Genomic DNA, 12,660 nt, shown 5'->3' with positions numbered 1-12,660 from the left:
ACTGGCCACAGAACTGGAAACAGCAATTCTAGGTATTGATGCAAACATCAACAAGCCTTAAAATTTCGAAAAGATTTTTAAAAATGTTGTAGTAAATATCAAAGAATTTATAAAAACTTAGCAAAAATTGGGGTTGGAAAAAGATCATCCAAAAACATAAACATAAAGAATGAAACCAAAGTAGTACTTCCAAATATTTCGAGTGATGAAGATAGTGACTTAGTGCCAATTAAAAAAAAAAAAGTTGATTGCTTTAGATTACAGCACAGACATGAACAGCAAATAAAATCTAGTTTTTCCAAATTTTCATTAGCATTTTTTTGTGAAAGTATGTGAAATATTTTTATGACTTATATTGACCTATTTTTCTGTAGGCTTTTGTTTTTGCATACTGGTGGACTCTTTACACTTTTTTTTTTTTCTGCACACACTCAAAAGGTGCATGGAACAGATAATCCATGTAAATCAAGGGACAGATTTACTTTGAAGTATCAGTGCCCTCCAGGCAAAGACCAGGATACACCTGTAATCGAATAAGTCATGTCTATTATTCATGGCAGCAAGGGAGAATGTATACCATGGAGGACTGTGGGAATTTTGTTAAGAATGTATTAGAAAAGGCTTATTGTATTTGAGCCTGTTAGGTGATTTTGTGGAGGGTTTAAGGAAGTAGGACTTTGCTGTGTATTATATGCTGTCAGCAAGCAGAGGTAATTCTAAGACTAAGTGCTTAAGAAACCTTATCTAGAAGGAAGTAAAACTAGAGCAAGGCTAAAGCTGCAAATGGTAAAGATGCAACTGTCCCTCACATGAACTAAGATAGGGGCATATTTGGCCACTTTCGTAGCTTGGACAGTGTTCATGTTTTCTCTGTATTCAGATAGGACTATGAAGTCGTCTTACTCTACTCTTAATCCATCACCATTTCAAAGTAGCTCTGCGTGATAATGTTCTCTATTATTTAAGTGCAGCAGAGAAACACCAAAGCCTGTCTCTCTGAATGTTAAGCCAGCTTCTGGCAGCACCAAATTTAACTGATCCACTACATTGGGTTGCTGGCTGCCTACTGACTTCCTCTTTTTCAGAAACCAGATCAAGTTCAAAGTAAAAAAGAGACTTAACCTGGTAGTAATCTACCAGTCATTCTTCCTGGCAGATCTCTGTATTCTCAATGAGTAAATCTTTTGGAGCATTCTTCACTTTGCTCATTAGAAGGCCATGGTGATTCCCAGTTTTCTAGCTTTTGTTTACATAGGTAAGTAGAGGTAGTAAAGTGATGGTAGAGACCATACTATGCAGCCTTATAGGAAGTACACCAGGCATGTGTTAGATCACTTTATTTAGCTGCTGTCTTTGAAAAGGCAGTTATATACCATTTGCTCTCCCAGCCTTGAGATAATTCTTAGAATTGACATTTTCAAGATAATAGGAAGGTTCATTCAGCTTCCTATTAAACATACATTTGTATATGTATTTTAACAAAACATAAGCTAAAATAATATTGCATAACCTGTTTTAATCACCAATATATTGTGTACATCTTTCCATATACAAAGAAAACATTATCCTCATATATTTGAGGAATAAATTTCTCAGTTTAAGTCATTGTAAAAAGATAAAGGCCTTTGAATTAAGTGTCTTACTGCTAGTGCTATTTTCTATTTTATCTCACTATAAAATGGTTAGAAAGTATATAAGACCCTTGACATGAATTGATCCTGAAAAAATTGTACTTTTTCTATATTTTCAATCACTTGTATCACCAAAAGTAATATTTCTGAATTATAATGTTATAGTTTCCCAAATAAATGTATTTTTTTTTTTCTATCATACTGTTTTGTCCCCAGCAACTTAACTACTTTTGGGGTGGAGTGAGGGGATTATTTTAAATTCAGGGTTTTGTTTCTGATTTTAAACTCACAGCACAATCGTTAAAGAAAATGGTTTTCCTGATATCCATAATACGGATTAATCTATTAATTCTCCTCAATCACCTGCTGAATGCTATAGGCCATTGTGAAAACATTCCCTAATACTTGGAAATAGCATGCTTTCTACAAACTCAAATTTATATTCCTACAAACTCAATTCTTTGGGAACAAAACACACCTTCTCTCATTTTCTCTTCAATGTTTGCTATTGTAAACTAAGTAAGGCCTCTTTGAAAAAAATGCAAAATTAAGTTTTGCAGAATTAAAGTTCAGTGTTAAGGAAATGGCTTTTATAGATGGCCAAAAAATGAAAACTGTTGTGACTTTGCTGTATATTATATGCTGTCAGCAAGCAGAGGTAATTCTAAGACTAAGTGCTTAAGAAACCTTATCTAGAAGGAAGTAAAACTAGAGCAAGGCTAAAGCTGCAAATGGTAAAGATGCAACTGTCCCTCACATGAACTAAGATAGGGGCATATTTGGCCACTTTCGTAGCTTGGACAGTGTTCATGTTTTCTCTGTATTCAGATAGGACTATGAAGTCGTCTTACTCTACTCTTAATCCATCACCATTTCAAAGTAGCTCTGCGTGATAATGTTCTCTATTATTTAAGTGCAGCAGAGAAACACCAAAGCCTGTCTCTCTGAATGTTAAGCCAGCTTCTGGCAGCACCAAATTTAACTGATCCACTACATTGGGTTGCTGGCTGCCTACTGACTTCCTCTTTTTCAGAAACCAGATCAAGTTCAAAGTAAAAAAGAGACTTAACCTGGTAGTAATCTACCAGTCATTCTTCCTGGCAGATCTCTGTATTCTCAATGAGTAAATCTTTTGGAGCATTCTTCACTTTGCTCATTAGAAGGCCATGGTGATTCCCAGTTTTCTAGCTTTTGTTTACATAGGTAAGTAGAGGTAGTAAAGTGATGGTAGAGACCATACTATGCAGCCTTATAGGAAGTACACCAGGCATGTGTTAGATCACTTTATTTAGCTGCTGTCTTTGAAAAGGCAGTTATATACCATTTGCTCTCCCAGCCTTGAGATAATTCTTAGAATTGACATTTTCAAGATAATAGGAAGGTTCATTCAGCTTCCTATTAAACATACATTTGTATATGTATTTTAACAAAACATAAGCTAAAATAATATTGCATAACCTGTTTTAATCACCAATATATTGTGTACATCTTTCCATATACAAAGAAAACATTATCCTCATATATTTGAGGAATAAATTTCTCAGTTTAAGTCATTGTAAAAAGATAAAGGCCTTTGAATTAAGTGTCTTACTGCTAGTGCTATTTTCTATTTTATCTCACTATAAAATGGTTAGAAAGTATATAAGACCCTTGACATGAATTGATCCTGAAAAAATTGTACTTTTTCTATATTTTCAATCACTTGTATCACCAAAAGTAATATTTCTGAATTATAATGTTATAGTTTCCCAAATAAATGTATTTTTTTTTTTCTATCATACTGTTTTGTCCCCAGCAACTTAACTACTTTTGGGGTGGAGTGAGGGGACTATTTTAAATTCAGGGTTTTGTTTCTGATTTTAAACTCACAGCACAATCGTTAAAGAAAATGGTTTTCCTGATATCCATAATACGGATTAATCTATTAATTCTCCTCAATCACCTGCTGAATGCTATAGGCCATTGTGAAAACATTCCCTAATACTTGGAAATAGCATGCTTTCTACAAACTCAAATTTATAGTCCTACAAACTCAATTCTTTGGGAACAAAACACACCTTCTCTCATTTTCTCTTCAATGTTTGCTATTGTAAACTAAGTAAGGCCTCTTTGAAAAAAATGCAAAATTAAGTTTTGCAGAATTAAAGTTCAGTGTTAAGGAAATGGCTTTTATAGATGGCCAAAAAATGAAAACTGTTGTTGAATGGAATTCTACAAAGAATGTTGCTAGATGGAATTCTGAATTTCATATTTAAATATCTAACTATCTATTTGACAACTTTATTTGAATTTCGAATATGCGTTCTAAATTGACAATGTCCAAAATTGAACTCTTGTTTCCTGTTCCCACGGAAACTGCTCATTCTACCTTCTCTATGTCAATAAATGGCAATTCCAGTCTTCTCGTTACTCAAACCAAAACCCAGGAATCTTTCTTGACTCCTCTCTTTTCCTCACTTTCCACATAAAATCAGCAAGTTCTGTTGATACTTCTTTAAAAATATATTCAGAATTAGACCACTGCTTGCTACTTCTATTGCTACCATCTTGCTCTAGTCCTCTCTCTCAACTAGATTTTTACCGAAGTCTTCTAACGGGTTGGTCTTAAAATTTTGCTTCTCTTCTCCAGAGTGATCATGTTAAAATATAGGTCAAATCACATTACTCTCTTGTTCAAAACCCTCCAATAGCTTTTATATTTAATTAAAGTAAAAGGCCAAACTCCTTACAATGTCCTTCAGTGCCCTCCCATTTACCCTCTAAGGCAACTATCTTGCTTTTTGTCTACTAGCTCAACTCAGCCACCCAGTTTTTCACTGTTCAAAGGATGATAGGCATAATCCTACCACAGAGACTTGCAGTTGACGTTTCCTGTGCTTAAAAAAGCTCTGTCTTCATAGAGATGCACGATGTGTTGCTAAACTTCTCCAATGTCACCTTTTCAATGAAGTCTTCCTTGGCCACCCTACTTAAAATTATACCATTCTCCTCTCCATTGTCTATACTTCTTTTGTTTTATGTGTCTTAGTGCTTTCATCATCATCTAACATATTTACTTTGTTATTTTTTTGGTCCACCCAAAAAAAGTCAGTTCTGTGAGGGCAGGTGTTTTTATTTTGTCACTCATGAATATTCCAAAGACAAGCAAAATGCCTGACACAGTGCATATTGTCAATTATCATTAATCAAATTAGTAAATAAATGAAAGATTCTCTTTCAGCAATCTGAAATTTTCTTTAATTCTGAAGTTCTTCCCATCTGTTTAAGTAGAAATTGTGTACTTTTCCTCCATCTAAAAAAAAATCAAAATTCATTTTGGAATTTATTAAGTTCATCTCATACTTCCTTTAACTGTCAAATTATTTTTAAAGCACAATGGATATAAGACATTAAAATCTTTAAATTTAATTAGAATATATATAAAGATATGAATTTGTTTTGTTTTTTACATGCTTGATAATCATTTCTATGAAAACATTTACATGGTTTTTTTTTCCATTTTATTTTATGTTTAGATAGGGAATTTAGTAAAATAATGACAATTTCCTTGATTATCCATTCTTGATTTGTTCTTGGAATGAATGTGTTTTCTAAATAACTCTTAAATTCCTGACCCTTCATAAATTTTTTTTGTTTCTCTAATTATTTTTAAGCCTTGATTATAAGTGTAGGCTTCTGCATGTGCTTTAAAAATAATATCTAAATATTTTCCAGAAAGTGTAATAAATATAATTTCACTTGATTACACCAAACATGTTTAATTATCTATGCTTCGAATCTTGCATTTTATGTTTTTATGCTGGAATGAAGTTAACTGAATTTCAAGAATGATCACAAATTAAGAATGAGATGATTCTTAAAATGCTCTTAAATATTTTAAATCATATACTTATTTCTCCAGTGGATTCTGTACAAGACTCATTCTTATATTACAATACTTTTTTGTAAAGCTCGAAAATTTAGCATAGAAAAATCAATGGCTAAATAGAGAAATAGGAGTATTTATTGTAACTTCCATTAAATAAATTTTTAATTATTGAAAATGTATGAAATATTGAAGCTGTTGGGGATCCTCCCAGACTCCTTCCCAGCTGATCTACCCATCTGGCCACATATGGATGTTGGTTGCTAACATCTCAGACCTGCACCATCTTCCGAGAAGTGCCTTTAGCTTACGAGAACCACCTTGACAGATATAGTGGGTCTGCTACCTTACCTCTGAAGGTGACAACCTTTGTAGCACAATTCACACTCCTAGGTTCACCTTGAATGAAACTGACACTACATTTCTCCTCATGTCATGTCTTTGCTTGGCTTTTCTCATAGCTTAACTTGCTTTCCTTACTCGCTCAGTAAATAGCAAAAAGTATGCAATTTCAGAGTCTGCTTCTCGGGGATGCAACCTAAGATAAATGTTGCAATATGTTTAAATGCCCCTTTATTGTTGTTTTTAACTCCATATTTCAAACACATTGAAATTTCTTTTACTTTTGGTTTACATGTTTCCTGTGCCTGATAATTTGAACACATTTATGACAAAACAAGATACTTTTTGCATCAAAGGATAGTACTGAAAATGAAGTTTATGATCATTTTCTGATATCCTATTTCATGCTACTAGGTTTACCTGAGGCATTCTTAATTTGAATTGGACATATATCTTATAGATCTGAAAGAAGTTTTCTGTCTAGATTCTTTTCCATCCCAAAGTTTTCTGGTTACCTCATTAGACCTCTGTTTTTTGAATTATAAAGTAAGGCTATTAATTCCAGTTCTACCTAATTTTTCATATTTGTTGGGAAGATTATTTGAGATCATGGAAAAGCACTTTCAAATATAGAAATAATTAAATTGCATAAAGAACATGTCTATTGTCAGTACAAAGAATAGTGTATTTATGAATATTTTGTTGATTCAAACTATAATACAAAATATCACTCTGTCAAGTAATATCACCTCTATCAATCCTTAAGCTTTGAGGAAATAGCAAGTTTACTGTTTTAGAAAAACTAGGTCACTCACATTTAGTTAGCTTCTGTTCTTTGCCAGGCTATTACATTTTGTGTAGTTATAACTCGGATGGTAGTGACGATGAGTTTCATTGGCTTAGTTGCTAGAGATGATTCCCCTCAAGGGGACTCGCAGCTACTTCTGAGAGTATTCCAGCCAATTACCTCTAGAGTATTTAGGAACTATCCTCAGATTTGTTGGTGCAGAATTCTTCTCAAAATGCTTTGTCATGGCCATGGATGCTGCTAATCTACTATGAGACCACTTACCTAGACACAGTATCCTCTGCAGCAAACATCTAAGCTCAGGGAAGGGTCCTGCAAGCCTCTGGAAATCTATTGTTCCCATACTATTACCTTCTGTGTGGTATGCAAAGTTGGTAGCATTTAAGGAGCTCTCACTGAAGGAGAGTTCAGGAATAATAAAAACAATTTACGAAAATACAATCTTTCCATGATACAACCTCTTACCAGAGTGCTCCCTGATTCTTTCTGGGTTGTATTCCACCTAATCTCCAGCAGCAATGCTTTCAGAATTACAGGACAGGGAAGCCTCCATGTTGCATCTTTCTTTTTCAGGCAATTACTGAAACTAGTCTATGTGCCTGGCATTCTTTTCCCCTTTGAACAAGAAATTAGTCATTTTCCTTGCAGCAGTCATTTCATAGTCTGAGATGTGTCTGATTTTGCTACAATATAGTTGTTCTTTTGGCAAAACAGTAACTTCCTCTTCCTCTGGGTATCTGCCTTTCATCCCAAACTCAAGTCATAGGGTTTAGGTGTGATTGTGCCCAAACTTCAGCTCCAAAGGTAGATCCCAATTCACTCCAGGAGGTTAAGTTATCATAACTCAGGGCTTGGCTCTGGCAGAGGATAGAATCTTGCAGGAGGACCACCTCAGAAGTCACCAAAGGGTCTTGTTGCTAGGACTACCAGGTGACATTTTGAAAGTAAGGCATCCCTAAAAGAACTGGAAACAAGGATAGGTTTTGTAGGAACTGGAACCACGGAAGATATACAACCAGTGCCTGAGAAATTACCTGAGTAGAGATAGCTACAAAATTTGTGGGTCCAATACAAAATAAAAATTGTGTGCCCTTTGTTCAAAGGCAGGAAAAGAAGTGCAATTACAAATATAAATTATACATATATTTTTTCTTGTGTGGTTTCTCAACTTATCATGGTTTTTTGTTCTAGGTAAAGAACAATTAAAATGTTATTAGTGTAAGTTTTACCATTCATTTTTATACTGTGCAATGCTATTTTAAATGCAAATATGAGTATTTAACATGTATGTGGAATCACCAAAATTACACAATTCACATTTTGTAGCTCAAACACGCATAAGTAGTTTGTTGTCAGAACCGAGGAAATGCTACAGAAAATGAATGCAGCGGTTTTTATTTTACTTCCTGGTATGTGTACATTCTACCAATATGTTATATAAGTAGGCAGCTTCCATAATGGTTGCCTTGTACTTAATTACCTTGAGTTTTGTTGACCTCCTGTCCATATGCTGACCTGTCCATTATGAGTCCAGTTAAATTCTGTGCTCATGAAGTATCTCAACACTACACGTGAATGGAATGGCTAGGAATGGTGGACACACATAATATACTTATCTCCTCTTTTTACATGTATGCTCCATTTTCCCTTTGGACTTTGCTTACAGAACACAAGTTCAAAGGTAAAATTATTAAAAACTTCTTGATAATTGCAGAATATTAAGCAATCATAATACCCTCTGAGTATGATGCTCTGTGTGACCATACAGGTCCCGCATTCATGAAGCCCTACCTAAAGCAGGTGGGGGAGGATGAGTAAAGAATGATATACTGACTTTATTCTGTTTCCCAATTTTCCATCAGTCCCTCCTTTGCTCAAAGATACTGGGGAGAAAGTAGGGAATTTGGGAAATGTAGTTTGTGGGAATGAGACTTGCAAAACAAAGCAGAACAGAGACGTCTGGGAAATGGATGTAGAGCAGATAAAAATAATAGTCACATGTACCCTGGCTGATAGAGATAGAAAATTTTATTTCCTTTTTTATGTAGTCTTATGAACAAAAATTCATTAAAGGATATTGGTGAAAAAAAAGGATTTATTTAAGCAAACGGTTTACAAACCAGTGAAAATTGAAAGTGTCCTGCCAAAATAAAGGAGAGACTCTTTAAAGTTCCCACCCAGGTTCATATTTAGGTCCATTTAGGCAAATGAGGACTCCAGGTCTCTTCAGTCAGACTGGTTGATGTAGATGCAAAAGGAGGGTTCAATTTGTGCAGTTCTAATTGGTAAGAGCAGGTTATATATAGCCTATTGGTTAAGTGGTTGCAAATCCAATCTGTGGTTACTCCTAGAGTGCAGTGTGTGAGAGGCCTCTGTTAGCAAATGGCTACTAGATTTTAGTTTTGAATTTAGGCCTAGTTAACCATAGGGAGTCCATCTCCATATATAAATTCCTTCTCAGGGTTCACAATCTTAATGCCTCTATTCCTTCATTGTAATAATATATTTCCTGGATTCTGTTTTTACTGTATGCTAACCACATACTATTTAATATATTTTAGTGTGGACTGACTATGCCAAAAAATAGTGATGAAATGTAAATTTTCCGTTAAAAACAATTGTACATTTCTAAAAGTTCAATAAACTAACTTGTAAAATGCTACCAAAATTCAGGATGTATTCTTGAACAACTTGATTAACATGTTTGAATTTATTTTTCTCTTTTGTAAGATGGGACATAATATTTATCACAGAGCTCAAGTGTGAAGTAGTAAATGAAATAACATTTGTATATTTCCTAGCCCATGATAAGCATAAGTAGTATGTTGAACTATTATGCTGTATGTCTTATAACAAAAATATAATTCTGTTTATCCCATTATTAAAGTAATTAAATTCAGTGGAGGCCATCTTCACTGCTCATCAACAGGCCCATATAGTCAATGCTTATTTTCAGTAAATAGAAAAACACAATACACCCTTAGTTATGAAATTATAATATGCAGTTCCATTTATAGTTTAAATTACAACTAAGCATTAAATTTTCCTTTCCTCAGCCCAGAAGCCTGTACTGAGAAGTGGGCCGATTTCCTCTCCCTTTAATTTTATCATTCATAATGTTATTTTCAGAATAACATTAAAATGGTGGGGAGAGAGGATAGCTAAGGCATTAACACAGTTTTTACTTTAACTAGGTACTTTGTAACCTGGCTTTGTATTCTTTGTGTTCTTAGGAAGCTTCCTGTTTAAACTTTACCACCAGAAGTTCATTAGACCGTGGGAATGTATCTCTATCCTGGGTGGTTACTTGATCCTGCCTCCTCTCATGGTAAACCAACAATACAATTCCAACGTCCTTGGGCTGAAATTGCTAGACCCTTCAGGCAGCCCTCTTGATTATTTCTCATTGGCTTTGTCTCTCATGTGTTCTATGTCTCATTCTTTAGCAATACCGAGACACCCTTTACCTCAATGAACCCCAGGAGAGTAGACCTATCATATTGCTGAAATTTCCTGTCTTTACCTTTCTATTACAATATAGTTTTTCTAGCAGATAGTAATCTGTTCAAATACTGCTGCCATGCCTTCTTTAGGCAGGAGGCAGACATTAGTCTTCTGTGTATTGCAACTGCAATACATGCAATTCAGTGTTCTAGGAGTCCACCTTGAGGTACATTGCGACTATCCTTTCCCCAACATTTTAGTGGGGTTGAGTGAGGGAAATTTTGGGTCTCCAACTACCATGACTGCTTTCTCCAAAGAAATCTCTTTATCAATCCTTTACTCTACTCTTTCAGACCTTTTGCAGTCTTAGAATTGAAGAGGAAATTCAAGAGTACCAGAATAGGTTCTCTTTTCTTTTAATCCACTGAAGGTTTTGTATATGTTGGGGTTTCTGTTTTATACTCACTTAGATATCCTGATACCTTTTATTCTTAATTTCTTTTTTTGGTTCCTCAGTAGAAATTTAAGCTGAGAGAACCCCTTTCTAAGGTCTTATTCATAAATAATCAAGAATGTTACTTCCTCTCTATAGTAAGTAAAAACCTAATTCTGTTATGTCTTTCTTTGGCCTTAGTTCTATCATTTAGTACTTTACAGAGATTGTTGAAAATCGAGAATTATTATGATGTGGAATTAAAATATTATTTTCTCACAGCATTGGGCCATGGAATTCAGAAATACCTGAAACTTAATTTGACTCCAAAATCCTATTTCCTGACATAGCACTAAAGAGAAACTTACATAAGGTAGGCAAGAAAAAAACATATCAGACTTCATCATTTGTTGAAGGTTATGGTCACACATCATAGCAGAGAACTTTATTATCGGAAAAAACAAACAGAACAAATAAACAAAAAGTAGCCCAATATCCAAACATGAGTCTCTGACTTTACAGTACCTATTGAATGAAAAGTAAAAAAAAAAAAAAAAAAACAGAACAAATAAACAAAAAGTAGCCCAATATCCAAACATGAGTCTCTGACTTTACAGTACCTATTGAATGAAAAGTCAACTTTTTAGGGCCAACAGAAGAGTAAGAGGATAGGGTCACACATTATGGGCTGAGTTATTTCTATAAGATTTTATATCTGAAAAAATTCTAAGAGTATTTTAGAATCTGACCAATAATATTAGCATAACTTTGTGGAGTAGAATAAAGAGATGAGTGAAAAATAGAAAACTTTTGCACCCAGAAGTCAAGTAACCCCTATTATATGCGATAAAATATTTTCTGTAGCTGTAAAGAGATCATGTAATCTGAGATATTTTTCAATAACAGTGATAGTTATGTTCATCAAATACGTGTCATTAAAAAAACAAAAGAAGTAAATAGCAGTTCAATATACACTAAATGAATCATTTTTGAGGACAAGATAAAAGCCAATTACATTGATGTTGTCTAACAAAAATATAAGGAACTACTATTTATGATTGGACTAATAGCATGTCCCATGCCCAGACTGTTTTAGTCCATTCTGGCTGCTATAACAAAATTTCATAGAGTGGGTAGGTTATAAACAACAGAAGTTTATTTTTCGTAGTTCTGGAGGTTGCGAAGTCCAAGATCAAGATGCTTATATGTTCAGTGTCCATCGACCCACTTTCTGGTTCATAGCCATCTTTTTGGTATAACTTCACATGGCAGAGGGACAAGAGAGCTCTCTGGGGCCTCTTTTATAAGGGTACTAATTCTGTTCGTGAGCGCTTCTCTCTCATGACTTGATCACCTCCCAAAGGCCCACCTCTAAATGCCATCACACTGGGGATTAGGTTACAACATATGAATTTGGGGGGACACAAAAATTCAGACCATAGTATACATACAGGTGCAATTAAATGTAAATTTAATGTCACCTTCATGTCAGTGGAAATTCTTATATGAGCTTGAAATCCCAGACAAAACAATGTACTCACAATTATAATGAGTAATAGAGTCTTAGCCCTTTAATGATGTGGTAACTGAAAAATAAAGTAGTACCTGTGATTGAAGCACCAGCCAGTATAAACATTCTGACACTCTTACCTACTAAAGTCATCTGTACTGAAAAGGGATTTTTGATTTTCTTGCTTTTTTTGTTTTGTTTTGTTTCATTTTATATGTGAGCCATAATACCTTTAGTGTTATTTAGTTTCTTCACTAGAACTAGGAACAAATACATACACATTATCCTAGTTTATATAAATCACTTGATTCCTATTTACCCTGAAATCCATTTTTAAATTGCCTTCTTGATTTTTTTTTTTTTTAATTTCCAGTGTATTGATCTGTATTTTCCTCTTAGTATCATTTATCTTTTGGGTGCTTGCCTTCTTGACACGTGTATACAAAGGCAGCCATCCCTAATCTTCTCTGGAGCATTTTAACACACAATTGCCTTTCTGAATTAATGGCTTTAACTATCTTGAAATCTCCTCTGAAAATCTATTTTATTTCTATTAACTTTGTAACTCTCTTTAATGTATTGGGACTCTTGGAAATAGCTGATGAAACTATGTAAAAACTATATTAT

The sequence above is a fragment of the Pteropus vampyrus genome, unplaced genomic scaffold, assembly GCF_000151845.1.
Source record: "Pteropus vampyrus isolate Shadow unplaced genomic scaffold, Pvam_2.0 Scaffold389, whole genome shotgun sequence".
In the NCBI taxonomy this organism is placed as follows: domain Eukaryota; kingdom Metazoa; phylum Chordata; class Mammalia; order Chiroptera; family Pteropodidae; genus Pteropus; species Pteropus vampyrus.
Note: the sequence above shows the minus strand (reverse complement) of the source record.